Here is a 22663-nt window from a genome sequence, read left to right on the forward strand (position 1 = left end):
GGTCTTGATCTAAAAAATAAAATATCTAATAAAACTGTATTTGGAAAGGATGTAGTTCACTCTTAGTCACAGTACAATGTATTTAACCGAGTAATTGATACTTATGGTCCTGCTTGGTGAATTATGTATCATTTACTAAAACATTTCATGTACTATATGTATAATAATAACAAAACTCTTGTAGCATCTTCCAGAACTAGAAGTATAATCAATAAGCTGCTTTACACCCTCAGTGCTCTGATTGTTCCCTACCCCGGCCTGGTGGAAACCTAGCTTTCTCCATGTGCCCACCATTTCCCCTAAAACCTCCCAAGGCTGAGTTCTAGCTCACACCAAGTGTGTCTCCAGGCTAGGAAGTGGGGTGAATATACTTAAATATTCTTGTTACTGTTTTAAACTATTTGTCCCCAATCTCTCTCAAAACTGTCCCTTTTCACAGGTGCCTTGTGATTGTCCAGTATCAGCCTCTTCGACCCACAGGCACTCATCCTTCTCTTGAATTAAAGACTTTGCTTGGGAGCCCTAGGTGGTCCCATCCTCCTGTTTTCATACTCTCTGGGTGGCTTACCATACACACAAACAGACTCATCTAAATCCATGGCCTCTCTGCTCTTCATCCTTTTCATCTCTTGCCACGCCCAGGGTCCCAACCCAGACTTTGTCACCGGTGGTAAGCCCACCCTGTCAAACATTCCACTCCCGATGAACACCTTATCAGAGCGTCCGGTCTGCGGACCCCATCACTTTTCTACTTACTGTACTCACCTCTGTCCTCCCACCCTTCCTCACACACTTTAAACGACCTTTCCCTGCAATTATCTCTGACTCTTACCTCCTCGTCTCTCATTGTTAATACAAGAACTTCCTTCAGCATTCCATGAACCAGCTCACTGCCCTTCTGGTCTACATTCAAGCAGTTGAAGCCTCCTGGGTGCTCAAGGGAGCATAGCTGATTGTTTTTTGGTTTGTTTTTATTTGTTTGTTGCTAGAGTGGAAGAAATATAGCTTTTCCACCAGTGACTAACCCCTTCACTCATGCTCCTTGCTTTGTTCCCTCTGTTTTTCTGAGGAAATGTATTTGTTTTTTTGTTTGTTTGTTTGTTTGGGTTTTTTTTCTGTTATATCAGTATATTGTGTGTTTGCAGTCTTAGAGCACAGTCCGCTAATGGCCACATCCCCTACTCTTTCTCCTTCCCTGCTCTCCATGCTAAATCTCAGGACTTTCCCTTGATTTCTCCCTTCCGCCCTCCTCAAGCACACCACGAAGTCCGTCAGCTCTCTTTCCCATATAAGCTGTTGTCTGAACGCTCTTCTTCAGTTCTAAGTCACTATCCTCTCTGTACTGAGCTGGCATAGCAGTCGGCTAGCACACCCCATTACCTCTGCTCATGCTCCCTATCATGCATTCTCTACCTGACAGCCTGCTGATCTCATAAAATCCCATAATAGAGCATGTGACTCCCACAAATGCATGAGCTGGCGGTTGTCTCCTCTGGTTCCTGCCTGATTCTACCATCTCACCACAGAACACAGGCGGTTCCTTTTCTTTCTTTGATGTACTTAAATCCCTTTTCACCACCTGCCTTCTTTCATTCCTTTTTATTCTCAACTCAAATACATTGTTCGAGGAGAGAGGCCCTAACCCCATATCCTAAGCATTCTTCGCATGTGACTTCTCAACACTGGTTATTTCCAGTTATCATGTTTGTTTGCTTACTTATCACCAGCAGTGAGTTCCTTATTTCTCTTGACCGTCCTTGGATTCCCAGAAGCAGAGCAATGCTTAAAAGAAAGCACATACTCAAACAACATTTGTTAGATAACTGAATGGGTTATAAAAATAACTGTTGTTCTTCAAATGCATTGTCTCACTTGATGACTGTGACCATCTTACAAGGCATCACTATATTATTTACATTTGAAAAGTGAAGTTGAGGAGGATTATTTCATCAAGAGACATATAACTAGTGTGGGCTCCATTCATCTTTTCAGATGTCCATAACAAGATGCTACGCCCTAGGTGACTTAAACAGTAAGACTGTATTTTCTTATGGTGATATTTAGAAGTTTAAAATCAAAGTCGAATCACATTTCCAGTACAGGCTCTTTTACTGGCCTCTAGATGGCTACCTTGTCACTGTGCTCTCACATGGCGTGTGTGTGTGTGTGTGTGTGTGTGTGTGTGTGTGTGTGTGTGTATGTGAGGGGGTGAGAGGGTGAGGAGACACAGACACACATAATCTATCTAATCTCTCTTGTTAGAAGGACACTAGAACATGAATCATGTAAGATCAGACCCCCACCCTCATAACTTAATTTAATCTTAGTTACATCCTTAGAGGCACCATCTTCAATCATCGCTACAGCAGAAGTTAGAGTATCAATATAAATTATTGGAGGTGAGGAACACAAATGTTAGTACATATCACCCACAAAGCCAGGACTCAAATTCAGGCTGGTCTAAATCCAAAGCCCCTACTTCCCATTGCTAACTCCCATGGTCTTATGATTCCAGGTCCCTAACACTGTCGCTGAGCCTCTAGGTTTTATGTTGCCAGGGGTTACTTATTTGCTTCTCTCCTGGTGCACACTTTCAGTGGAGTAAGGAGTCAGTGGTACAAGGCCTAGCTTACCTTTATCTTTGTGATTCAATAACTTAACTATAAATGTACCTCAGCTTCCCCGTCAATAAAATATAAGCAATAACACAAGATACTATAACTCCTTTCAGAGTCTGACAAAACAGTCCTAGGGTAAGTGCACAGAATGCTTTGGGACAAAATCATTGCACAATTCCAGTTCTTGTAGAGATGGTTATTTTCTTGTGGGGCATTAACAGCTGTGCGGAGAAAGGTAGAGAATTCTGCCTCAACACCAGCCTGAAATAAAGGCCCTAATATGGCCACAGTCCATGTTATTCTCATCTTTACCCCATTGAGTCATTTAGTTTTTGTTCTGATTGAATGAAATATTTTGTTCATTTTGTTTTTGCTCATTTGTGCTACATGTGAGCTGGGAGACATTTCCCTAAAAGGACTGTCCCAACATTTTACCCTGGCCCCATGGAGATGAACACTGCTCTGTCTGGAAGTTCTCGGGAATGGAATTTGTCTATTTCAGATCAATAGATAGCTGAAATAGCCTAAATATAAATAGCAATGCCTAAACATTGTTGCAATAACCACCTAGATATTGATACCTTCATGTTCCATGGTTACCCTGGTTCTCCTGTGTGAATGCTAAATGGCTATCCCTCCCTACCCCTCCCTTCCAAACTCAAACCAACCGGGGATGGGAAATTTTAAAAACTCACATTTGTCCTGAACAATGTAAAGATATTTTCCTGTTATTTCCTTAAAACTTGTATAGCAACTATTTACAAAGCATTTGCACTATATTTAGTATCACATGTGACTGAAAGAGAGAGTTTAAAGGATGCAGGAGGATGTGCATAAACTATAGGGAAATACTGTGCCATTTTACATAAAGGACTTAAGTGTCTGTGATAGTGGCATCCCTGGGGGCTTGCAGCCAATGACTCATGGATACTGAGGGATGAGTATAATCATTCTTGCAGTTAGTAAGTAGCCACACTGAGATTGAATTATGGGGTTTTGTTGTACAGTCTGTGCTCTGAGCCATGAATGACAGCATAGGTTTCTCCTTATTCCTGCATTCACTTTGCCTCTCCTACAGTCTTAAGTGCTAAAAGATGAGACCATTCTGGAGTTCAGAGAGATGAAGGTCAGTGCTCTTGGGAGGATGGGGCATCAGAGAGTGCCGTTCTGGGAACAGAGGCAACAGAAAGAACCTGGGATCTTCAATCACCACCGAAGAGGTTTGGGAATGGCCCCTTGGCCAAGGCTCCTCATCAGCCTATGCCTTTCTCTTGTGGCACTCATGGCCTGCACTGGAACTATGAATTCAGCAATCTCCTCCAGGATCGATGAGTTCTTTTAGGGCAGGGATATTGTCAGGTTAGGTGACTGTCCTGGTGTTGAGTCAGCTATTAGTAAGACAAATACCTGGGAAAGTCAACCTAAAGGAGGAACATTGGTATTGGTTCCTGGCTTCAGAAATTTCACAATGGGAGAAGGTCTATGGCAGTCTGGACAGGCTGGTGGTTATTAAACTGATAAAGCAAATGAGCTGTCAGAGCAAAGATGGGGGACCATGGTCTCAGTCACCCCGTCACCAGTTTCCTAAAGGATAAATCTCCTAAGTCACGATTCACCATCTGACCTAGACTGGATCAAAGCCTTCAGAGATCTCCTCTGTCTCCTTTTCTCACCCTTCTCTCCATCTCCTTCCCTCTCACTTTGCACACTCCCGACCCAAGACTTCCCTTGGAATGCTATTTCTCACACTCTGAGTAAGGTCTGAGGGTCAAACTTGCTTTGATTCTTGGAATATCTTTGTCTTTTTTGCTCCTATTTTCTTTTTTAATGAGTCTTGGTATTCAGACTTAAGGGGAAAAAAAAAAACAACTAGAAGTTATAATCTTGAGCCTACATAGAAATTAAACTATTGAGTGGTGGGAAAGAAGAAACTGTGTTATCTTGATTATCTCTCAGTCCACGTGACCATCAAAGCACTAGAGTGCCAGCCTTGGTGTTCCAAGCCACCGTTCTACCTGTCCTCTCATGCCCATTAGAACACCGTGAGAACTGAAGCTTCCAGCAGGCACAGACAGAACTGGGAAAGGGGAGAGCCACTTTGGCACTGGACCTTGAGTGGTTTCTCTGATTTTCGAATGTTAACCATTATCAATCCATCTAATTTTTAATTTTTTGAGTGCTGCCTATTCAATAGAGGATCAGAATTTTTTATTTTCTGGGTTTGACTCTTAATTCTTTGCCCAGATTTTTTTTTTTTTTTGTAAAAAGAGAGTTGGAAACATTGCAAAGTAAGTTTTGAAGGAGTTGTCTAAGCTCTCTAAAGATCAGGGATGAATAAATGAGCAAGTTCTCTGCATAGCTAGCTCTGTGTCTCCCATCCCATGAGTAACAAAATGGACGATCTCCATCCGAGGTTCCACAGAGCATTTATGAATAGCGCACTCCAAGGAAAGTCATACTGAGGGACCTCCTCACACTTTTCTGTTGCTGGAGAATTTCTCTCCAGCTCCCGCCACCAAGTCCCGCCAGTCCCAGAGCCCACTTATAAAATAAACACACAAACTCTTACATTATTTAAACTGCTTGGCCATTAGCTCAGGCCTGTTATTGTCTAGCTCTTACGCTTATATTTAGCCCATTTCTATTAATCTTTACTTTGCCACGTGGCTTGTGGCTTACCGGTACTTTACATCTTCCTTGTCCTGATGGCGGCTGGCAGTCTCTCTCTGACTCAGCCTTCCACTTCCCAGAATTCTTTTCCTTGTCCCGCCTATACTTCCTGCCTAGCCAATGGCCAATCAGTGATTTATTTACTGACCAATCAGCAACACACTTGACATACAGACCATCCCACAGCACTTCCCCTTTTCTTTTCTTAAAAAGGAAGGTTTTAACTTTAACATAGTAAAATTACATATAACAAAACAATTATCAAGCAAGAATTACAGTTACAATATTAAAGAAGAGATCCTATCTATCTTATATTTGTAAGTTTAAGGTTTTATATCTAACTTATCTTTTATTATAACTAAGGAAAATTGTAAGTATCTAGTCTTTAACCACATCAAAGACCTCAGAAGGATATATTATTACCTGAGAAACGGAGAAGGATATAAGCAACTTTTAGGAGTCTTGTAGGGTAGACAGAGACAGCTGGCAGCCTGGACAGTCATTCAAAGTTCTCTTGTAAAGTTGGGGCATCTGTCTTCAGCCCACAGGCCTAGAGTCTCTTATTCACTTTTCTCTGTGTCCTGTAGAATGTCTGGCAGTTTTCTCTGCAAAGCAGGAACCTGAAGGACCATTTTGTCAAGCAAAGTTCAGTGGTCACCTTTGTATGGGTCCTGCATGTCCAGTTGATCAGACAGTCCAGGCAAGAACAGTTTCTTGCCCAAATGGCTATTTTTGTCAAGGTGAAGATAAACTCCATATAGAGTGTCTTCGATGCCCATCCTCCTTTCTGAAGTAAATCGGTGCTGCCAGGAGCAGACATGTCTCACTGTCCAGAAAGTCTAAATTTTTAAAACATTTTAAATGCCATATTCTGTAGGTCTTTGAAGTGTTTGAAGACTATCTATCTATCTGAAATATATCTATGTATACCTAGAAGACTTAACTAACATGGCTACAAATATTATCATAGATGACTAACTATTAATCTATTTTTTAATTATCCATTACAATTTTAAATGAGTTACATAAACATAATACCTCAAACAAGAATAGAAATATATATACAGTATAACAAAATTAAGTTTAAATTTGTATCAATAAACTAAAATCTATAGCAATGTAAAACATTTTAAACAAGTTGTTACTCTTTAAAAGTAGGTTCATTAATCTACCCTTTCATCCTATCATATCTAAACTATCCCCCTTTTTGTTTTAGAAAGAGATTGTATTTATAATCAACCTGATTTAAATAAAAATATTGGTTTTTCTCTGTCCCACACCAGAGGGCTCTTCTGATTTGGGACATAAGAATCTCTTAACCATTTTTTTTTTTTTTTGAGCAATATGTCTGGGTTTAGAGGGGGAGTGAGCCAATTCCATCTCTAAAGCCAGCTTGGTATATTTGGAAATTTGGGCGTAGCTTCTCTTACTACTTCCTGCTGGAGGGGGGCGCTGTATCTTATGGGGACACGAAGAAAATTTTAGGATCATGGAGTAGTCCATGAGGCTGTATCGTCTGAGCCAGTTGCCTTGAAACCATTCTGGATGTTGAATCATCTGGGCCATGGTGTCACTGGAGACCTTTCAGGGGGTCTTGGCTGGTCAAACCTGATGTATCTTAATCTGGAACAAATCCATAGTCTCTGGCTTTCTGTGGAAACAAGAGCAGAGACTCTTTTCCAAAGCAACATATCCTTATATCCAAATTTTGAAGTCAAGGTACCTTTAAAATATACATTTTGGCATAACTCAACAGCTTTTACAATCAAATGTTTTTCTGCAGTTACGAATATCAAAGAGAACATAATCCAGATTCTTTGTGTGGTAGCCATCTTTACGTGGCTTATTTTTTTATATTAGCGTGAGCCTATTGCTTTAAACTGTAGCCTTCTAAGCCTGAAACGGCACTGGCGCTGTGGCTGCTGGTTCCGCCCACTTCAGCTTCCCAACATGGCGGCGGTCCGCTTTCCGCCAGCTCTGGGAGCCATAACTCTCAGAAATAGTGGGTCTACACTTTTACCAAAGTAGCGTGTAGCCCAGAAACCTCTTTTTTTGTTTTGTACTAGCAAAGGCTAAATTCACCACACAGTTTAATGTGCTACTTGCAGAGGCCTCATTCCCACCATACTGCAGGTCGAGAGCGCACGCTAGGAACCCGCCAGTAGCTCAAACCGGCAGCTGCCGCTTATTTGAGAGAGACAATTAGGAAGCTGTTTTTAGCTCCGTTTTAGAATCTTTTTTCTAAGTTTTTAGGTAGAAACTCTTGCCACCACGTTGGACGCCATTTGTTGCTGGAGAATTTCTCTCCAGCTCCCGCCACCAAGTCCCGCCAGTCCCAGAGCCCACTTATAAAATAAACACACAAACTCTTACATTATTTAAACTGCTTGGCCATTAGCTCAGGCCTGTTATTGTCTAGCTCTTACGCTTATATTTAGCCCATTTCTATTAATCTTTACTTTGCCACGTGGCTTGTGGCTTACCGGTACTTTACATCTTCCTTGTCCTGATGGCGGCTGGCAGTCTCTCTCTGACTCAGCCTTCCACTTCCCAGAATTCTTTTCCTTGTCCCGCCTATACTTCCTGCCTAGCCAATGGCCAATCAGTGATTTATTTACTGACCAATCAGCAACACACTTGACATACAGACCATCCCACAGCACTTTTCCATTCCCTCCCTCCTTCACTCACCTACTCACTCACTCACTCACTCACTCACTCACTCACTCACTCGTGCTGTCTCTTGCTCAAAAAATAAATTTTTTTCTGAGTCTATCTACATGTCGGGCATGACAGCGGTTGTGGGTCTTCAAATACAAGCTCCCTTCTTGGTCTCTCTCGTTTTAATCACTTGACAGGAACACTGCAGTAAAGGAATGGAGCACAGATCTCAAAATCATCTTTCTCTTGCACATGTCCCCAGGCTTCTCAGTGCCTAATTAGGAAGCTGCATAATTGAGGGAAAACGGTTCCCTCTCTCTTGTTTATCAGGGTCATTATTGACATCTGTGCTTGTTTTAGAACTCTTCTGAAAGCAATGGGGCTTGTGAGGCTTCCAGGATTTGCAGGTCCAGCTGACATGTTGCAGCAAGCCTTTTAGGAGATGTGACTATAGGACCTGTGTAGCTGGAGAATTTTTCTCCAGCTCCCACCGCCAAGTCCCGCCAGTCCCAGAGCCCACTTATAAAATAAACACACAGACTCTTACATTATTTAAACTGCTTGGCCATTAGCTCAGGCCTGTCATTGTCTAGCTCTTACTCTTATATTTAGCCCATTTCTATTAATCTTTACTTTGCCACGTGGCTCATGGCTTACCGGTACTTTACATCTTCCTTGTCCTGGCGGCAGCTCCAGGCAGTCTCTCTCTTCCCTTCCTGTTCCCTCAGTTCTCTTCTCTGTTAGTCCTGCCTATACTTCCTGTCTGGCTATTGGCCAATCAGAGTTTATTTACATATAGCGATATCCACAGCAGACCTGTTTAGTGCAGTGAGACACCCAGACCTGGCTAGACCTGTGTAAATGAATGCATATCCAATCCAATCAAGAGTAAGAGATTCACCTCGCAGAATGATTTTTTTTTAAGCAAAGAAAATTTCACAGTATTTTTTGCAACAGGGAAGAGTTCCTGGTTGTTTACGTGCTTTGTAGAATGTTGATTCAGCATTTAGGTATCAATCATGTGCACTGTTTGAAGAGAAGACAGCTCAAATCGGGAAGATAGCTCACACTATGACTTCAGCCGTTACCCCCATTTCAAACAGAATCCATTTTAGAAATGCTGTAAGTGGAGAAAGACTCATTTTGACTCATAGTTTCAAAGGGTTACAGTCCGTTATAGCAGGGCAGACATAGAGAAGTGGCCCAGGCCATGATGGTAGGGGCCTGTGTCTGTGCCTGTTCACACCTAACAGTGGACAGGAAGCTGTCGTTAGCGTGAACTAGGGGCAGGGTAAAAAACAAAACAAGACAAGGTAAAAAGCCCACACTTCAAAGACCTGCTCCTGGTATATTACATGCACAGAGAGGTCAGAAGGCAGCTTTGGGTGCTGGCCCTCAGGTGCCTTCCTCCATCTTTTGTTTGAGACAGGGTCTCTCCTTGGCCTAGAAAATTTTAAGTCAGGCTAGTTGACTTGTTAGCTTCCAGGGCTCTTCCTGTCTCTGCCTCCAGTCTCTCCATGGCTGGGGTTGCAGGCCTGCGCCTCACTTTTCACAGGGGTTCCGTGACTCTGAATTCAGGTCCTCATGCTTCATGAGGGTGAGTGCTTTACTGGCTGAACTATGTCCCCAGCCCTAAGAATTCCACGTCTTTAATATGTCGTCTGAACCCTGGTATCTAACAGTCTTGAGGCTATTTTGAAATTATATGAAAGAATAAAGTTACCTCTTTTGTGGGGCAAGTTTGGATTGAGTTTTTTATCATTTCCAGAGCAAGATCTCTGACTCCCTCTCTCTCCCAAGTGGCTTCTACATCAGTTATCAAAATCTATGGTTTCTTCCTCTAACCCCTCAAACCCTGCTTGTCATCTTCATCTCAATATAGTTAAGGAACATTCAAAACACTTGTTTGAATGTTCAAAATCTCAGTCTCTTGGCTTCCTCTTCTCCCTGCCGCCAAATCCCTTCTCAGAAGCTGCCCAAGTAATCCTCAGAGAGCAGGTGTATAATAATGAAGATACGACTATACCATCCCCAGTGTTTCACAGGCTCATCATTCCCTGCAGAATTAAGTTCAAGTTTCTTGGTCTGACCTTCCATCCCTCTAGAGTCTCACTGTAGTCTCTACCTTTCCCACTTCTGGTTTCTGCTACCTCACACAGGCAGTTTGCGTTTGAGGATTATGGATTCTTCTCAGGCATTCAAATCCTTGGAGCAAGTTGGATGTAAATCTCAAGTGAACTTACTGTCACCCACTCCAGATCTTCCAGTTTCCAGGTCCAGTGGCATCTTGTCCATTTGAACTTGAAGTCTTCCCTAATTCATTGCTGGAAACCATGTCTGTGCTCTCCAAACACTTCCACAACTGTGTTACTTTCCATATTACTTCCTCTCATCTTTACATTCTGTTATAGCTGTGTATGGATACTGTAGCTAGCCTGCTTTCTAGAATTCTTCCCTGTTAGACAACCACTTTCTGCCATAGCTCTATTTCAGATCACATTGTATGTATGTCTTCTCTTCCTATCTAATATCTTATACATGGTTATCTAATTGGTATAAATAAAATGATAGAGGTTGTTTAATGAATTTATTTTATACAAGGTCATCTTATATTACCCAGGCTAGTTATGGCCCTCCTACTTTGGACTCCTAAGTGCTGGGATTACAGTGTTACCACTATGTCACCACACAGTCTAGATTCTTTTAAACTTAGGTTTTGAAGAACACCAATAAATAAATAACTTAACAAATAAGTAAATAAACAAACCTTTCCTACTCATCTACCCTAACTCTCAATAAGCCTACTGAAGTTCACGAGGATGCCAGGAAATTGGCATTCTCAAGTACTAGTATAATCTCCATGTTCACCCCTAGTTTGCACTATAAATTTTCCCACATAAAACTAGAAGTTAAGCAACTCTTTGACGTATCTCTTACAAATTCTAAATTATTGTTGCTGAGCTCAAGAACCACACACAAGTGTGATTGGAAAGCTTTCTCTGAGTCATGTCAACAGGAGGAAGAGCAGGCATTCAAGTAGTGAGCCGCATGTTACCAAATATTTCCACAAAGATGACATCACTGCTTTCTCAGAACAGCCCTGTGAAATCAACAGGGTAGGCATCATCAGCCCTGTTCTACCAATGAGGAAAAGGTAACATGTAAGAGGGGCTAATGAGTTAGCAAGTTTCCATACCTAAATATTGGACAAGACTAGCACTAAAACTCAGTATTTCTGGCCCTACCCCAAGCTCTGCCAGCTGACCCCCTACTCTTGCTACCTTGGGCTAACATAGGTGATTTCATTTCCTCACTAGTTACTGATTTACCAAAGGTCACATGACCACTGGGTTCCAGCCATTTCTGTGTAAGGAGTGGAATAGAGAATAGTATAATTTTCTTATTCCTAACTAACTTTCCATCTCTCCTGGATGTAATTGTATAAAGTCTTTGTTTCTGCTTCTACCCCCATCTTGCCCCAAGCCTGTGGGTAGAGCCAAGACAGATGAGAGACAAATCCATCAAAGCAAAATGGAAACTTAAGTTGCCCTCACCTGGAGTCACCCTGTTCTTAGATTTCTTGATGTGAAAGATATTTTATTTCCACATTCCTGTTTGGCCTTCAAGTCTCTTGTGTGTGGAGGCATCATAGCAGAGACAGCATGAAACTGTGAGATGTGTATTTGGGTAGAGACTCCTGAGTCCCAGTCCTCTTTCTAACACTCCAAACTGGGCATTTTATTGTTTGGTGTTTGGGATTCTTCCCATTAAAAAGAAGAACATGAGTTTGATCGTGCTCAGTGTACCCAGAAAAACGCAGCAAGGAGCAAGAATCACTTGGTGCACAGTGGGTTACAAATGTCCATCATTGGTATTCTACCTGTGTCCATGCTGCAAACTCTTTCGCAAAGGACTCTCTACACAAAACATTTTTTATGGGTTCCCTTTCTTCTTTTGTCAGAGAGGAATTGGGGCATATCAAAGGTAAATTCTTAGATCAAAAATACCAACCTCTGAGTGAACTTCATTTCCCTAAAGCTCGGAGATCTCGGAGCAGGGCTGGGCAGGGGATAAAAGGCTGGATAATAAAACTCTGGATTGGAAGTGGGTTCGGAGGGCTGCTACCAAGATGAGAATTTGCCTTGAAGTCAGCAATCAATTCTTCAAAGAATAGTCTAGCAAATCAAAGACTTGTCATTTATTTGTTTTTAATTTTCCTGCAGGAAGGTTTTTAAGGATTTAGTAGCTCAATTTTACGGCATTATCGGCATTATCAAGAATTCAGAGAAAGAGCGAAGAGCTTCTATCTCTTGTCTTAAAGGACAGGCTAGCTTAGATAACCTGACTTCACCAGTAAGCTGTTCACGACAGTCAAAGCCCCTTATCCTTGGGGGAGGAGCTCCAAGTCCCTTAGCAAATGCTAGAAAACCCAGATACTACCAAATCCCTTGTATACTCTCCTTTTTTTTAACTGTATGTACATGCCTATGATAAAGCTTATTTCATAAATTAGACATAGTGAGAGAGTAGTAACAATTAATAATAAAATAGTACAGTTATAACAATAATTTATATGAGCAGGGCTCTCTCTCTCAAAGCATCTTTTTATATGCTCACCTTTCCATTTAAAGGGACTGTTTACAGCTTCGCTTTGTCATATCTAAATTGCCAGCCTACTGCTTCCTACTTTTTCTTTGCTCGTTTGTTGATAGCCATTACTGGATGAAATAAGGGTTACTTGAACACAACTACTGCATACTGCAATAGTTGCCCTGATAAATGAGGTGGATACTGAGCGATCCGGGGGGATTGGTAGCATATATGGCATGGATACATGGACAAAATCCATGTCCTAAACAGGGTTGAGTGGCCCAGCACAAGATTTCATCCGATTACTCTAAAATAGCGAGCAATTTAAAATGTGTGCATTGCTTATTTCTATGCTTTTCCATTTAATATTCCCAGCCTTTGGTAAACCATGAATAACTAAAACCCCAGAGAACGATAGCATGGCCAAAGCGAAGCCATTTTATACAGTGACGCTGTCAAAGTAGCTTCGGTAGTTTAGACTTCACAGTTTTCCTGTATTGGAACCAAGTGAATTTCATTTTTACACATAACAAAAAAAAAAAAAAATCATATCACCATGGATGGTACCACATTGATATAAAGAAGTCATTTTGCCGGGCGGTGGTGGCGCACGCCTTTAATCCCAGTACTCGGGAGGCAGAGCCAGGCGGATCTCTGTGAGTTCGAGGCCAGCCTGGGCTACCAAGTGAGTTCCAGGACAGGTGCAAAGCTACACAGAGAAACCCTGTCTCGAAAAACCAAAAAAAAAAAAAGTCATTTTTATTGCCAGCGTAAGCTACGAAACCCCCTGCTGCCTGCTTTTCCCACTCTTTGGCGGAGGAAACTACCGCTCATCTACAGAGGATGCCTCACTCTGGGCATGCGCAGTTGCTCAAACAGTGCTCCAGCCGGCCTTGTGAAGAAATAAAATGCTTGTTTGTTGCAGGAAAAGGAAGAGAACTCAGCATCCCGGCCACCAGGAGAGCACGAGGCTTGTGCCCACAGTTACCAGGGAGTTACATGTTCACAGTTGTAGTTTATGTCATGATTTCCCAGCGGACAAGGATAGAAATGTGAGTAACTACTTAGAGATCTCACAGAATCTAGGGGATAAATGTCCTCACCAATTTTAGTACGCTGAAACCCGGATAAGAAAGTCACCCCTCCTTGAAGGAAGTTCCCACCTGCAGCTGCTGGTGTCAGTACTGGAATCTTCTGGCAGGGTGACCTTCAGTGCCATTGCCTTATGACTGGGTTTTCAGAACTGTTACCCTCCTGGAGCCCAGGGAGAGAGCCGCAGGAGTGCTCCACCTACCTTCCTATGGTAAGTCCCGGCTCCCAGGAAGGGGCCTCCTCCTGTACCAGGGCAGCAGCCCCAGGAGGGCCTCTCTCACGTCAGCCTGGAGAACAGCTCTTCCCAGTGTTCTTCAGGGCTTTGACATGAAAATAACACTGCCGATTATTCCGGCAATTTCCCTAATCCGTGAGCCCAGGGCAGCAGGAACCAGGTGCTGGGGGGTTGTAATAAAGTAGAGTGCTTCTGGAGATACAAACCTTCTCGGCCTCGCCTCTGGTGGGCCATCTTTAACACTCTTTCAATATGGGACCTGCTATACTGCTCCTGGGCATGCACCGGAAAGACGCGAACTACAGAGGTCCTGGCACAACCATGTTTGCTGCTTGTCTGTGTACAATAAGAAAGAAATGGAGACAGTCCAGATGTCCATCAACAGATGAACGCGTAATGAAAACGTGGCACACAGAAACAATGACGTTTTATGCAGCTGTGAAGAAAAATGAAATTATAAAATTTGCAGGAAAGTGGATGGATCTGGAAATGATTGTATTAAGTGAGGTGAATCAGTGAATCAGACTAAGAAAGGTAATGCATATTATCTCTCGTATGTGGATCATAGGTCATAATGCTTTTTTATACATGTTTGCCATTATATATTATATAATATGTGCATATATAATATGGAAATATATATCTGAAAGTAGTTGCGGTTATTGGTCATGAGACTAGAAAAAGGACTGCAAAGGGGGTAAATGAGGTTTTGAAGGGAGTGGGTGGTAAAAGAACACACATGACATGAAAGCGGAAAGGCAGCTGAGGGGTGGGGGTGGGGCAGGGGAACACTGAGAAGAAGCCGGAGGAAGGTCAACCATCAACAATGTTCAAAAATGTCATAGTGGGGTCCAATACATTGTGTGTAAACATACACACGAAGTTCCACACAGGTTCAACAGAGGTTCAACACAAAATGAAATAGCAACATCCACCAGATGGGCACGGGAGACTAAAAGTGTAACCAGCGGCTGCCACTTCCCCCATGGCTCCGGGTGCTCAAAGCAAGCTGGCTTTTCAGCCATTTCCACCTCCACAGACACAAAGGCAAACACAGAGGCCTCTGATCATCTAAGCAGAGCAAGAACGGTCTCAAATTCAGTGTGCTGGGTCTATGCCAAGGTCAGATTGACTAAAAACTTCAAACAAAACAGCCAAACATTCCCTGTCACCTCTGTTCAAAATACCTGCCTGTCCCTTGCTCTGTGACCTCCATCACCAGTGGTGACATTTGTCTCTATGCTGGATGTACAAGGGTGACAGAACCAAAAAAAACAAAAAACAAAAAACAAAAACAAAACAAAACACCCCCCCCAAAAAAACCCAAAAAACAAAACAAACAAACAAAAAACCCAAACAAACAAAAATCTGGGCGGTGGTGGCATATGCCTTTAATCCCAGCACTCAGGAGGCAGAGCCAGGCCGATCTCTGAGTTTGAGGCCAGTCTGGTCTACAGATCGAGATCCAGGACAGGTACCAAAATTACACAGAGAAACCCTGTCTCGAAAAACCAAAACCAAACAAACAAACAAACAAACGCAAGGGTGACACAATAGTAAGACATGGTGTTTTCCTCTGTTAGCTTTTAGATAATCATTTATCATAGCTTTCGTAATAAGAATAATGAGTAGCTAAAATGGATAATCTGTCACTATGAAATATGTTAGTGTTTTATGTGTTTGCTACTTTAATCAATATAGCCCTACGAGGTAGGTGCCTGTCACACCTGGTTTGACTCTTAGTGTGCTGGTTACTCTGCTGATGTCTCTTCCATGCATTATCCACCATTCACTGTCCCTGCTCTATGCCCAGGAGTCTTAGAGACAGCTGGCCTGGCTGTCTTGCAAGCTCATGTTGGTAGATCCAGGATATCAGAGGATGAAGGAGCATTACTGGACCACTTGTTCCATGTCCCTTCTTCCTTCTTCTCCCAGCAGCTATATCTGTCTGTGGACTTGGCAATCATTCCAGGCAGGCCTCCCTCCCTGGCAAGCCTGCTCACCTGGCCTTTTGTTCCCTCTCCCACCCCAGCCTAGTGCACTTCTGCTGCATTCTGGGGGAGGGGGAGCTCTCTTCCACTCCTCAACCCTTTCTTCACTTCTGCCAGTAGGCACTTTGTTAGAATCTCTTCATTTGAAGCCATCTAAGGGGAACCATGTTCCCTCCAAGTCCCTGACTGACAGGCCCGGTGTAAGATCGTGTGCCTCAGAGATGCAAACCTCAGATCCAAATCCAGTGCTCAACAGCAGGGGGATGGGGCTGTCGAATGACAATAAGGGAAATAAAATTTAAAAGCCACGAGAAAGTGGTAGAGAATCATTACAGGAACTCACAGGCTGATAAACATATTTCCTAGAGAATGGACATTGTGTTAAGCTTTCAAAAAATAGTTAGAACATAGACACAAGAATTTGAAATAGTGTTTCAAATATGAGCAGGAACAGTGAGGACAAAAACACAGACCACATCTTGGGGCAGAAGTGGCCCAGTCTCTGAAGTGGAGTACACTTATAGGAGATGTTTCACAAATTGCTTCTTTAGAACCTTATTGACCTGTGAAACATTACTATCATATTGAAAAAAAAATAAAATTCCCCAATGAACTGAACCAGACTGATTTATCCAGAATTTCTCAGAGCATTTAGGATGCTAATAAGCACATTAAACTGAACTATATTTTCAAAGATAACCTGTTAGTACCTACAAGAAGTATGAGGGGGATAATATTTAGAAAGTACATGTTATCCAATAAGATTCTATGATACTGTAGGTCTTCCTGGTAGAGTAATTCAGAACACTGTGGACCATCCAAATTCAGAGCCTCCTTGGAAATGCCTCCAGAGTTCCCGGGAATGTCTCAAGTCATGGACAAAAGCAATTTAGAATGCAGACATATATTAAACCAAATTGAATTTATCATCTCGACATGACTTGCAAGGAAACAATGGTGATCACAATTTAAACAGAGATTTGGACTTATATATATCCTGTACAATACTAGAATCCCAGCAGTAAAACTTCACAACATGCTAGCTATTCAAATTACTTTAGATCTAATATTTTTAGCTAATTAAAATGTTATCCATTAATTCATTTAATCATTGATTATATACCAATCAATAGAGCCTTTACTAGGAGCTCTTGGCTCCACTATAAAGGAAGAAGTCACACACTTCCAAGAAAAACAAGACAGAATTCCTGCTCATGAGGTGCTATGAACTTGAACGTCAATGTGCAAGTACACACAGTCAGAGACACTAGCTCCATACAGTTCCCGGAGAGCAAAGAGTGATCTCAAACATCCAGCACCCAAGGGTGGGAAGCCTTCAGAGAAGGGTTGGTGTCTGAGCTTGAAGGGTGAGTAGAATTTGCCAGACAGAAAAGTAGTCTCATGAAAGAAACTGAAGTCAAGCATCCAGACTCCATACTTAACCACATTAAAGCTTGATTCATATAAAAGAGAGACTCCAGTATTTGTGGATAAATATAACCATAAATTGAAAACAAAACAATTTTCAAAAAAAAATGCTTTCTAATTTGAGAGAAATTTTTGTAATGTAAAAAAAAATCTTTGATTTCTCTTTCGTTCTTGATCATGAGGCTCTTTGTAAAGTTAGGGTACACCAGAGAAGCACAGCATTGGCCTCTGGAGACTTTTCAAATTTAACCAAAGAAAATGAGAAACACATAGTTGTCTTGAAATGTTTCTAATTTTTCAGTTGAGAGGAGTGCCCACAGTATACAGGAAGTTGCCAGCACCGGAGCCTGCTCCTCTTCCCGGCACTTTGAGCTCGATCTGGTCTTCATAGTCGGGTTAGAATGAAGCTTTCCCTTGCTGTGCGGCTTCTGTTTGTCACTGAGTCCCACCAGTGCCACCGTGAAGATCAATACTTAATACTGTGCATATATTACATTTATGTATTTCACCTTCATATGTTTGTATTTGGTGAGATGATGGCATATATTTTTAAATACTTAACATTAGGAATCTCCAATAAAACTAGGAATTTTTAAAGTTTTATTATATTTGCTTTGTTTTATTACATGCTTGAAAGACTTTGTATTTTAGTGGTTCACCTTGCTAGCTTTCTTTATTTAGTTATGGGAGCTGTTGTGCTCTTTTTTTTTAACCACGTAATGTTTTAAATATAGCACTGTAAGAAAAAAATTATTTCCTGCCCTTAAGACACTAATAAATATAAGTATAAAGGCTTGTCAGTATTCGTGGTTTAATAGACATTTGTTGATTCAATAAGTTGGTGATGGCACAGAAATTAGAGGAAGAGACATGAATGTAAAATTTAAATGTGTAATTTTTCACAAATTCCATACTAAGAGAAGCATTCTCACGTTTGGACCACATCAATAAAAATACCTGAGGGCTGACTAGAGACCTGAACTAATTTATTCTTAGAAATTTTGGATTAAATATTTAGCACTGATAACATAACAATTTGATTCATCTGTTCAATAACTTTTGAAATGTCTAATGAGCAGCCACAATAGCTATAATAATGATTATTAATAACCATCGCTGATATAAATTAGAACTTATTTCATGCTGAGTATTGTGCTGAGTGCTTTATATTGATGGCCCTGGTTAGCTCCAAGTACAGGTGAGCAGAGTGAAGCGTAGAGAATCACATCCTTTCCTAATGTCACCCAATAAGCAAATGAATTAATTCTACATTGTTTCCAAGTCAGTGTGATTCTAGAGCTTCACATCCCACTGTAGTTTAGGTCCTCGCCGCAAGCCCTGTGGATACCTGAAGATCTTTAAAAAACTGTTGTGTCAATGTCACAGACTCAGACTCGAAGAGGGTGTCACTAGGCACTCTGATTGCAGATGAAAACCAAGGACAGCGAGCGAGCGAAGTCCGAGCAAGGTGTTTTACATGAGGGCACACCTCCTTTATGCCTCAGATAGGGTTCGAAGGCCCCCATCTACTTCCTTATCTCTCATTCTAGCCTTCTTCTTATTTACTATGTGGATCTGACAACGCCCACTTACTGAGAAAACTACTAGCTCCACATAACACTGTAAAAATCACCAAAGTAGTAAGAAAGCATGTGGAAATGATTTTTATTTAAGTTATGTTTAAATGCTACATTAAAACATAGACATTGTGCATATTTATGGGTACTGTGTGATATTTCAATATGTACATATACTGTACAGTATTTTATTTTTAGCAAGGAACTAGATCTCCTCAGAAGTATGGTTGATAATCTGGTTGATAACTTCCCAACTGACTAACTTGCTGAAGCTGAGTATGGATCGTGGTCTCATAAAATAAACCCTGAATTGAATTTCACAGTTTAGAACTAGTGTTAAGTCTCTCGTGGTCCTGTGGCTCTAGTTTCCAATTATCATTTGTTCCTATTTCATCTTCTACTGCCAGGCCATTTAACAAGACCTTATGAGCACCTACACAACTGGGAAGAGGTAGCAGGTGTCCACAAGAGGACGGTGACAGTTGGAAGATGTGGTGATATATTGTGTACCCTAATAAACTTACCTGAGGATTAGAGGACAGAGCCAGCCACTAAATTAGACATAGAGGTCAGGCAATAGTGGCACACACCTTTAATCCTAGCACTCGGGAGGCAGAGATCCATCTGGATCTCTGTGAGTTCAAGGCCACACTGAACTACATGAGATTGATCCAGCATAGGAGAGAAACAGAGCCCGGCAGAGGTGGCACACACCTTTAACGCCAGCACTTGAGATCTCATGCCTTTGCTTGGGAAGCACACACACCTTTAACCCCAGAAAGTAATATGGCAGGGCAGAGAAAGGTATATAAGGCATGAGGAGACAGGAACTCACTCTCTTGAGGCTGAGGATTTCATAGAGGTAAGAACTAGTGGCTGGCTGTTCTGCTCCTTTGATCTTTCAGCTTTCACCCTGACATCTGGCTTTGGGTTTTTTATTATAAGACCTTTTAAGATTCGAACAACAGAAGAGCTGACTCAGCTCCTTATGGGAAGACTAGCAAAGGAGGGTGTGGAGCAGTACAAAGACTCTCAGCGATGAGTCAGGCCATCTCATGCTATGAGGAAGACCATCCCACGCTACGAGGCAGCAGAAGTATCAGCCATGCTATCTGCTGGAGCAGAGCTCAGGATCCTAAGTGAACACTTGAACCTCCACCTGCAAAATGGAGAAAACCATGTCCCTTGCTATAGGTTGAATGTGTATCCCCAAGTCCCTGAATTCTCATTGTAATAAGTAGGACCATTATGCGGTAGACACCTCATGAAGTCAATTAATGTTGTGGAGGAATGGGATTTTTACTGTGAGGTTGTGTATGGTATGGAAGGGAGGCAGCCATGTTTATTCTTGCATCTCCACAATATGCCCAGTGTTCCGTTATAGTAGCACAGACACCTCCATCTTAGATTTCTCAGCCACTAGACTCAGGAGCCAAATAAGCTTCTGCTCATTATAAATTATCCAGTCTATGGTGCTCATATGGCAGGCTAACATATCTCTCTTTTTCTGTTTATCTTAAAGATTACATGCAATAAAATATATTCCACACCACAGAGCAGAATTTAAGGAACACACCCATAATCTCTGCAGCTGAGTCCTAGCTCTGCTCCTTTGGTCTTGCGTTTCTCCTTTATACAGTAGCAATTCTCTTCTTATCCTTTTGCGGTGTGGTTCTACAGACCCAGTAAGATAAAGCCTTGCCCAGAATCTGGGAATGTATCATAGTGGTAAAGCTTTAGGCTTGCTTGGCTGAGCAAGGTGCTATGTCTAATCTCCAGCACTTCAAAGGCAGAAAAACAATAAAATGAAACTCCCAGGTCTTTCTTTACCTTTTGAGCTTCAGTTCAAATCCCATAGCCTCAGGGAAGCCTTCAGACCTGACATAATAAGAAACAATGATTCTCTCCTCCAGGTTTTCTAGCTCATGTCTATTCCCCAACCTAGCCCATATTTCAGTTTTCCTTGTGTTGAATTTTGTTTTATGTCCGTGGCATTTAATGCTCTGCACCATGAGGGTGGGGGTCGCTTGCTTGCTGAGATTTTATACAGAGGGGACACACAATAAACTCGCAGGTCTCGCCCTGAGTGAACTTTTAACTCCTCAGTAGCAGCACCCATAAAAAAGGTTTGAAAAGGCAGCAATGGGTTGGATTTTTTTTCCCCCTGGGGGAAAGATGGACAAGTACAGAAAAAAAAAAAAAAAAAAAAAGAGCAAACATCTATGCTTAGCATGAGAACACCTGCTGTTTACACAGCACGTTTCTTTCAAAGGTCAAAGCACTCTCCAAATCCATCATGTTGCTGTCCAAATGGCCATCACATAGATGACCTAAGCGCCAAGTTATTTTTCTTTTTCTTTTTTTTTATTAGGGAATTTTTTATTCATTTTACCTACCAACCACAGATCCCCCTCTCTGTCCTCCTCCCGCCTCTCCAGCCAAGTTACTTTTCACTGTCAAACCTAAGAAACATCTAAAACCAAGCAGTTGTATTTAAGCCCTGGACCCTCTCTGTATTGAGAACTACTGTTTGTTTGTTAGCTGTGTGGGACAATAAATAGCACCTGGAACTGGCTGAGAGAGGGATGTATTCTTAGGCTCGTCTGTGCCTTGATTTCTCTGTATGACTGATGGGAGTAATATGTATTCTCCGAGGCGCTGCTTTGAAAATTACAATTGTTAAGACAATGAGTAATGGATGTCAGTCAGAATGGGCTGAGGTAGCACTGGACGATAACGCTCCAAAACACAATCTTTTCGCACAGTGAATTAACCACAGCTAATGTTTATTAGCTTGCTATCTGCATTTAAAGAAGGGTTCCAAAGCACTGATTCTGTGTACTGATCTATCCAGCCCTTAAACCAGCCCCAGGAGCCCTGGTTGAATAGAAGAGGTTAGGAGAAAGGCCACTCAGCTTGTAAGTGGCAGGCCCTAGTGTGGTACGTGGTACATAGCTGTGGGATCTTGTGACACAGAAACCGTAGCAATGAGACCATGCCACATCCACGTAAGACGGGCAAAGCTCCTTTATTGTGATAACAAAGGAGTTGACCAGGCTGCCCTGCTCAACAGAGGCAGCAAGAAGCTTTGATTTAATTTTAGGAAAGAGTGGGCTGAAGTTTGAAAATTGTTCATTAGTCATGGGCACAGCTTCAAAAGATGTTTTCTTTTTTGTGTGTGTGCACAAGTATTCTGGCCTTGTACTTGTGTAAATGGGAAGTGAATTAATCTAGGAGCCACACTGAGTTCCTCCTGTGCCTAGCATCATTAGTGAAGTCAAAGGACTTCTTTTTTTAAATTTTTATTCTTTTTTTAACAGCTCTTAAATGCTCAATGTGTTTATATGTAGAGCTGATAACTCCGATGCTGGGGATAGACATATGAAAACAGAAAGGCCAAGTCTTTCATCCCATTTTAGTCATCCATCAATTTAGGCTCGGTGCCTTCATGTTTCTGTAACGTAGCCAACAGCTTTGTCCGCCTAAACATCAGAAGAGCTTTAGTATTGAAGCTGGTAGGCAGCTAACAACATGTCATCTGCTATGTGGTCTCTAAAGTTAGTAGTTATTAAGTTAGCTAAGAGCAAATGAGGCTGGAAGGCTTAGCTAGGTTTTTCTCTGGTGATAATTCTCTTGACTTTGTCATCGGCATGGCCATCTTGAACCCCACTAGATTTCACTTGGTTTAGTCCTAATGAGTTCCAAGTCCATCAATATTTCTATGGGGAGCTATAAACGCTTAGAGACCCATCATTGACTCTGTTACACTTGTGTGATTTTAATATAAGCATACCCTGGATC

Source organism: Peromyscus eremicus, chromosome 1 (genome assembly GCF_949786415.1).
Source record: "Peromyscus eremicus chromosome 1, PerEre_H2_v1, whole genome shotgun sequence".
Lineage (NCBI taxonomy): Eukaryota > Metazoa > Chordata > Mammalia > Rodentia > Cricetidae > Peromyscus > Peromyscus eremicus.